Source organism: Lactuca saligna, chromosome 1 (assembly GCF_052625555.1).
Source record: "Lactuca saligna cultivar CGN05327 chromosome 1, ASM5262555v1, whole genome shotgun sequence".
In the NCBI taxonomy this organism is placed as follows: domain Eukaryota; kingdom Viridiplantae; phylum Streptophyta; class Magnoliopsida; order Asterales; family Asteraceae; genus Lactuca; species Lactuca saligna.
Window position 1 is genome coordinate 23,322,884 of NC_136417.1, and position 9,061 is coordinate 23,331,944.

Sequence of the window (9,061 nt, forward strand, 5' to 3'; positions counted from 1 at the left end):
TTCCGTCTTTTGAACAAATATGTATGTAAAATCGTCTAAAATCTCTTCACCCAAGGTAATAATCGTTTAACCTAAGTATCTTTGAAGTTTGCAAATTTGTTGCTCTTTAATATTTGAATTTAATTGTAACTTATTGCATGATGAAGAAAACTGTAGCTATTCATGAAAAGGCCAACCTTGATACCTCAATAGCAAAATCCACATCTGATTATGAAAGTGACAGTGTGGAGATAATCAAATTTTCTGTTCACTTCAGTCCTTATAAATCAGATATGGAAATGATTATTTTTTAGGAGGTAAAATTGATCGACTTTTAATAAATGGTTAATAGTTTTATGATGTTTTGTTTAATGTTACAGACTGCTTTAACTACTGAAGAAGAAAAGAAATTGAGATGAAAAAAATGGATTTTAGCTCTTTCACATTGGAATTAGGGTGAAGTTGTTGATCTTTGTTGAGATGATGATTTAAAGGAGGATGTACCCATCATTCAAGCAAAAAAGAAAAGTCAAGGTTTTTATTCACAGTCAAATTCGACCCATTAAACTTCTTGATGAGTCAGACATTGATGATTGATGCTTCTATAAGTTTCTTTTAATCCGTTTTTCTGAAGTTTATTTTATGTTCAATTTTATGTTTTGTTGTTGTACTTAATCATTGTTAGCAAGTTTATGAATTACAATAACATTGTTTTACTTTTTTTTTTTTTTTTGTGTTTATTGTGGGAAATATGAAATTACTTGTCAAATGATATTGGTGTTTGTTGTTATTGTTGCTATTTTGGATTTTGTTTAGATGGTCAAAGTCTGGATGATTACTTGTTACTGATTTGACTTTTCGTGCTTGGTTTGAGTTCATTAGACAACATATATGTTTTCTTGAGTTCCTTAATTCTGTCCATTTTTTAATGTCAATTCCATAATCCTTACATATTTTTTGTAAAGATGTGTATCATCTTAGTATTTGTTATTTTTGAGGGACTGTGTTCCTTCTTTGTGCTTGCAGTGACATAACTTGTCTTTAGGCTTTAAAAGTGGCATCTTGAAGGAGCATTTTGGTGTATTTCATATAGAAACTAGGTGAATACAAGTGTGTTATACAGAATCAAGGTTGTAAAAATCGCTTGACGGTAGCTCAACGGTCGACTAGTGCTAAGGGATTAATCGGTCTTCGCAGGGATTAATCGAGGATTAATGGGGACCATAGATTATTAATAAAATATTAAAATTAATTAAATATTAATATATCTTAAGAAAAACAAGTACTTCAAAATTAGAAAATAAGAGAAATTGTAATTTGGAAATTTGGAAATACGAAAATATGAACATTTTGGTATAATATTTGAAAATTTGAAAATTTGAAAATTTTGGATTAAAAAAAGAAAGTTGGTTTTTTGAATTTTTTTTAAAATTTTTTTGACTTTTTTGACTTTTTTCGATTTTTTGACTTTTGTTGACCGATTAATCCCGCCAAGACCGATTAATCCCGTCAAACCCGATTAATCATAAATTCCCGATTGATGCCCTAATCCTCGACGGTTGGAGAACGCCAAACGATTAATTCACGATTAATCGCTGATTAATCCCGATTTCTACAACCATGTACAGAATATAATAATATATTTAAAATATTTACAAATATATGTTTTTTAAATATATCAATCACGTTGTTGTTAGCTCTTATATAATAAATTTTATAATAAGTTTCTATAAACATTGTTTGTTTTGAATTATATGATAATATAAATATCTTTAAAATTCTATAATCATAATTGTATCAATGGCCTTTACCTGCAGGTTACCCAGGAATAAAACTAAACATAATATATGGTTTAGTGATATTTATAGTTATTGTTATAATTAATTAATTTTAATAATTTTATCTGCTTAAGATTTTAATTTCTATCATTATAACTACAAAGGTTACCCCCGCTACACGAGGGCCAAAAGCTTTCAATGTTGTTTCCGAATCGATAAATATGCCAGACGTAGAAAATGCAAGGATGAAAAGCCCAGGCTTTATCCCGAACCGTTTTTTTTCATGTTTTCATGAAAAAATATAACAGTTTTGACTGCAATGACCAAAAGTGTCAAAATGACTAAAGAATTAAAGGGGTAGGTAGGAACTTTTAGAAAATGGATCAAAGTTGTCAAACTGTTAAATTTTTGTGGACAAACTTTAAATATTAAAAGGTTCTTAAAAAGTGTAAAAATATTGATTGCAATGACCAAAAGTATCAAAATGATTAAAAAATGATGAGCAAAGTTGCCAAAAAACATCTAAATTTATTATTCCTAACTTTGAAACCCAACAATAATACAAAGACCAATTCTATTAAAAAAATGACAAGTTTACTATTCCTAAGATTTATTTCTTTTATTTATATATATATATATATATATATATATATATATATATATATATATATATATATATATATATATAGAGAGAGAGAGAGAGAGAGAGAAATTAAAGTGTCAAACATTGTTTTTCATTTTTTAAAGGTAACAATATAATTTTTGTATATAATCTTACTTTTAACTATTATTATTGTAAGTTATTTAAAATAACGTATTTAATAACTTTTAAATATTTTCGTTTTATTTCGGAAATGTAACTTCTTTTAACATTTATTTGATGAATATTGGTAGTTATTTTTTTATTGTAATTATTTAAAACTACAAACATTACTTTTGTTTTTAAAGATAACATTATAATTTTTTATATAATATTAATTTTAATTATTCTTATTGTAAGTTGTTTTTAAGATATTTATTTAAAAATTCTTAATGATTATAAAAAAATAATTTCATGGTTTTCGTTAACTTAGGATTACAATTTTGGTTTAACACTATAATTTATAACTTTTATCAATTTATAAAATAGTCTCTCGATTTTTTTCTAGTTAACTAAAATTTTGATTTAAGTTAATCGTTTAACATAATATTAAAATTAATAATTTAACTATTTTGCATAAAATCATAAATTATACAAAAGTTGTGAGTTTAAAATGACAATTGATCATATACGACAATATATTTAAATTAGTAAGTTAACTATAATATGTTAAAAAATTAAAGTCATAATTTTATAAATAGAAGTAAATTATGATATTTTAATATTGTAGTTTAGTTAATTTATTATTAGAATTTAGTTTTTATATAAATTTAATAATATTGATCAATTTATAACTTTTATTTTATTCTTTTAATCTTCTGGGTTGTTGATCAGACTGCTTTTCCATTGTTTCAAGGAACACCATAGGTTCTAATTCCTCACCTTCTTTTGTGGATATAGCCATGACGTAAGAATTTGGAATGGGCTCGATTTTGCTTGAAATTGTATGTGATAATCTTTCTTGCACAAGCTTTGTTAATTATCTAACTTGTGATTGGGTTCTTGAAATAGATGCTCGTGTTGCATCTGCAGCATCATGTCGTTTCTTGCTAGCTTTTTCATGAATCTAATCACATTGACTCAATAGTGATTATCTTTTCAGACTAGGCTTGTTCTTTTTGGTAGAAGTCAATATTTTGTTGTCGATATTCATGTGGTGTCCATCTTGGCTTCTTCCAATCTTCTTTAAATGTATATCTAAATGAATAACCCCTTGAGCCCTCATGTATTCCAATTCAAAACCCCTTGTAGGATGGGGTCCGCCACAAGTTTTGCATCTAACTTGTACTATATGAATTGGTTCTCCCATCATTGTGATCATATTGTCCATGGCATCGAATTTTGCAATTATGGAGGCAATATGATATTAACCTTAATCAATACTTGATTTCCCTCTAGTGATATCCTTCATTGGGCGTGAAACTCTCTTAAATGCTTGGTGAATTCTTCGATTAAAGCCTTGTTAGTTGTCGGATCCTTGTTTGTCAAGGGCCCTTGAGAATCTAGAAGTTGGCAAGCGCACATGTTGATTCCATCATAGAAATTGAAAATTCTTGTTGCATATTGAAATTATGTTGAGAATAATTTCATAATAATCTTTTATAGCGCTCCCAAGCTTCATGTAGCAACTCCCCGTCCAACGGTTGGAAGTTTTGGATATCTTTCTTAAGTTTCTCTATTTTAGAATGATGTGACATCCCCATTTTCACGGCCAGAAAAGACCGATTTTGTTTATGCTTTATGAAAATCAGAGTACTTCATTTTATAAAAAGGTTGCGGAATTTGTTCCCAGAAAAACACGATAAATACGTTATTAAAACATTTTCGAAGAAACGTATTTTTATTCATCTTAAAACGTTTGGGATGTCATCGTTAATACAGAAACATAAGCATAAACAGAACTTACAATTATTTACACTAGTGATCTACATCTCTTTAAATCTCTCAGTGTAATGTCACTTCATTTCGTCACCTGTGGTATACATAAACTGAGTGGGTCAGGTTGGGAAACCTGGTGAGTACATAGGGTTTTCAACCCACAATAATATAATTATTATGTTTAATCAAACAATCAACCCAATTACCCATCCCCATTATCTTCTTTACTCTTTAAGGATTTAACCTAAGAGTCATCTATCCTTCATTCGTTTATTCCGAAGTCCCTTACTTCCAAGGTTCTAGGACTGGCACTAAATCCATAGCTGCCAATGTTCGTTCATAAAGCACTAATTCCATAGCTGCTATAGTCTATTCATCGGGTACTAAATCCATAGCTACCAGTCTTTATCTAATAGGTACTAAGTCCATAGCTACCAATGTTCAACAGGTACTAAATCCTTAGCTACCAGCATCTAACTAATAGGTACTAAGTCCATAGCTACCAATTCCCAACAGGTACTAAATCCATAGCTACCAGCGTCTAACAGGTACTAAGTCCATAGCTACCGGTGTTTGTCCCATAGGCACTAAGTCTATAGCTGCCAATGTATACTCACGTCATCTTCTATCTCTCATCATTTATCTACCCATCATCATACCCAACATATTCGTATATATAAAATGCGTATACAATTTAAATCCTTTAAAACATGTATAAAACGTTCATCCAGCATAGACAGCAAGTATTCAGATAATATGCACACATAGCACGCAGTTTATATAAAATACTTCATATCTATGTGTAAGATGAAATGGACTATGCACTCACCTGATTAGGTGGTGATGCTGAACTCAGACAGCACTTCATTATCTCAAAACAATTTTCCTCGACAAAACCTAGTATCAATACCACTAAGGTTTAGTTTTTAACGTTAACCACGACTAATTAATAGTCTAGTTATTATTACTATTATATAAGCGTTAAATAACACTCAATATATCTCATAATAATAGCCCAAATAATTATTTTAAGGTCCTAATAATGTTACTATAATTAAATAAAATCTATATTAAATATAGTATGGGCGTAGCTTACTTACAACGAGTTTTTATTAAAAACCGGGCTTCGTTGGAGCAGCGTTTCCAAGCCGAAAGCTTTTCTTCTCGGAGCCGTCGGGCGCTCCGGGGCTTTCTACTCGTCCTAGGGAGGTTTCGTAGACTTGGGAGGGGTTTAGGGAGGCTAGAGAGAAGTTAGAGAGAGAAAGAGAGGCTTATGGTGTGAAGAAAATATGAGGAGTTCACCCTTGTATTTATAGGAGTTTTATAGTAAAGTAGTCTCTAAGCTTCGTCCGTAACTTTTGCATACGAGCTCCGTTTTTGTCTGTCTTTTTACCATTGAGATCCTATTAATGAGATCTTCAACTTTCATTTAGACCTCGTTAGCTAATTCTCATTCTATCTCAGATTTACAAAACTGTATCGAATTCGCCGCGCTCGAAAAGTAAGGACTAAGCTTCGTCCATAACTTTCGCATACAAGTTCCGTTTTTGTTTGTCTTTTTACCGTTGAGTTCCTATTAATGAGATCTTCAACTCTCATTTAGACCTCGTTGGCTAATTCTCATTCTATCTCGGATTTACAAAACTGTATCGAATTCGCCGCGCTCGAAAAGTAGGGACTAAGCTTCGTCCGTATCTTTCGCATACGAGATCTATTATCGACGTTCTTTATATCTACGCGTTGGTATTTACGAGTACTACAACATTCATTTAGATCCCGTCGGCTAAAAATCGACCGATCTAAAATTCAGATTTCGGGCTGTGCACTGCTATGCTAAATCTTAGAAAAATCATAACTTCTTCATACGAAGTCAGATTTGGGCGTTCTTTTTATCGATGTTCTTAGTTTAACATATTCTACGACTTTCGTTTAGAGCGCTAAGGCTAAATTTTGCTCTATCGTAAATTCACTTTTTACGCTTCCCGGTGCCGTGCCGGTTTTGCCGTAAAACTTCGACGGGCAATAACTTCTTTGTTATAACTCAGATTTCGGCGGTCTTTATATGTACAGAAACCTTGTGACATATACTATAACTTGGTTAAAATTATTTATTCTAAATAATCTTTTGCCCAAAATTCCTTTTCGACCCATATTGCCTCTAAATTGACTAGCCCGGATCTACGGGCGTTACAAATGAGGGGTGGTTTTTTGGATGAATTCAGTTCTAAGATCAATCCATGTCGTGATTGATCTAAAAGGAATTGATTTCAACCAATATTTGGTTACACCCTTGAGTGTGACTGGTAGAAGTCGTAACATCACTGCATCTTTTATCACATTGGGAGCATTAAATATATTGTCCGGTTCCTGGTATGTATTTTAATTAATAATTATTCATTTTTTCAAAGGGACTTGACGAGTTGGAGGCCCCAAACTCATTGAGTAGGAATAACATTTTTGGATGCGGGACTTGAAGCCTACACGACGAGTCGAGAAGCCTCGACTCGACGAGTAGGGCTACTAGAGTGAAACCCTAATTTCCAGGATTTGTACCCTATTTAAAGACTGTAGCACCCCCCATTGTGGCCTCCCTCATCTCCTCCCATAGTCCAACAAACCCTAATTCGTGATCTTAAGCTTTGTGAATTACCTTCCAGTAGAAGTAGGTCGAAGGCACCAATGTCGGCCCACTAGTAGTAGATTTTAGTTAAGATAATTGTTTGTGTGATAATTATCTCGTATGCCAATATATGTTATGAGTTATGTGATAGTATGCTATGTTTTTATATGATAGTGATAGGAGGGTAGGACATACCCCAATATCGGTTGTAAGGACCGACAGGGTAGGTCGGACACCCAGATATATCTGACAATATGTTATGCTATGTTAGTATGTGGTAGGGGTAGGGGTGAACCAGTCCCTGTAATCGGTTGAAATAAACTGGAGGGTAGGTTGAGCACCTAGATATGCCTGGCAGGGTAGGTTGAGTACCCATATATGCTTGACAAGGGGTAGGTCGGGCACCTCGGTATACCTGACAAGGGTAGGTTGAGCACCCAGATATGCTCAGCATGGTAGGTCGGGAACCCATATATGCATGCCAATATGTTTATTGTATGGTATATGGTATGATGGGGAGTTCACTAAGCTTTGTGCTTACGGTTTTCAGTTTTGGTTTCAGGTACTTCTTCCTCGAAGGGAAAGGAGACGGCACGGTAGCAACACATCACACACATGATTTATGCATATGCGATTCTTGGGATTTGTGCTCTGACATTATTACTATGTTGTGACATGATTTTGAAACTTAGGATCTATGAATTTTTATGAAATGAAATAACTTAATGATGTTTTCTATAAATTGTTTTATGAATTGCTATATCAAAAATGAAATTTTTGGTCTGTATTTTTGGGATGTTACAAGTTGGTATCAGAGCCTTGGTTTGAGGGCTTCGGACACACCTTCGGGGGTGTCCGGACTCAAATTGAGGGTTTGAATGGCTTTTACAAGAAAATAGTTTTCTAAAATATAAAGAGTTTCGAGAAAGAACAAGGTGTGTGATGTGATAGGTTTTGAGCATTCTAACACTCCTATGGTGTAAATGCAACCCTAGAAACCTTGGATCTATGTTTTCTCTAATATTCATGCAAGTTTGATTTTTCCAAGGTTTACATCCTAACTAGCATGGCATGGGGAACTTGTAATATAAAACTATTAGAATGACATACCTTTCTTGTAGAGTGGATTCCTTAAGACCTTGTGAGCCTATCACCCCAAATGTGATGCCTCAAATGTTTCACACAACACCACAACTCGTGGAATAACTTGAGAAGATAACACTTTCACTCAAAAATCGGCTAGCCCTCCTTGTCTTGCATTAGTGTCCGATTTTGCTAGCTATGGGGCTCCTTATATAGTGTGCCACATGTAGGGTTACACCATGTAAACCCTAATGTGCATGGATTTTCATTTCCCCCATGATTTCTAGGTTTTAACCTCCATGGAGCACCCAATGGGTCCTAGCCCAATCTAGTGAATCATGAACCATTAGCCCACTATATAAGAATGAATGATTTACAAATCAATCCCCATAGATTTAATTAGTCTCTTTTTTATCATAAAATTAATTTCAAATTAATTCTTGATCAATACTAATTAAATAATATTATTAATATATTAGAACTTATAATATATTAATAAACCATAAGTATCCTTTTTCTCATTTTGTCTATCCAATTGTTGTAATGCCATGCAATCCAAATGGACCATGCCAAATCAGGTCAAGTACATACCAAGTATAGTTATGGACTTAGACACCTTATCCAACAGTCTCCTACTTGGATAAGTCTAATAACTATAGTTACAGGTATGACTTCAGGAACCGAACAACAATCGTAGCTCTTTCAAAGTCTCGTAGAACTGAGATGATGAAGATACACCATTTAAGACAAGTGATCATATAATCCTATTTTCTAGATATCAGCTAGACAAATACATGGAACAATGTCATACTTATTATCGATTAGTTTGTTTCCCGTTTTCCGATTTGTTTGACATAGAACTAAACTGAACACATCAATTTGGTTCTGATCGGGCCCGATATATAGGTCAAAATGAAATCATCGAGGGGCCCAGATGTCGCTTCTAATCCTTCAATGACTAGAAGGACCATATAAACTTCGACTCATATGCTTGTACTAACTACTTGTTGAATCATACACAAAAGCACGTTTTATAACATTGAGTTACTGATGCGCTTTCGTACAATCAATGCACAACTAACT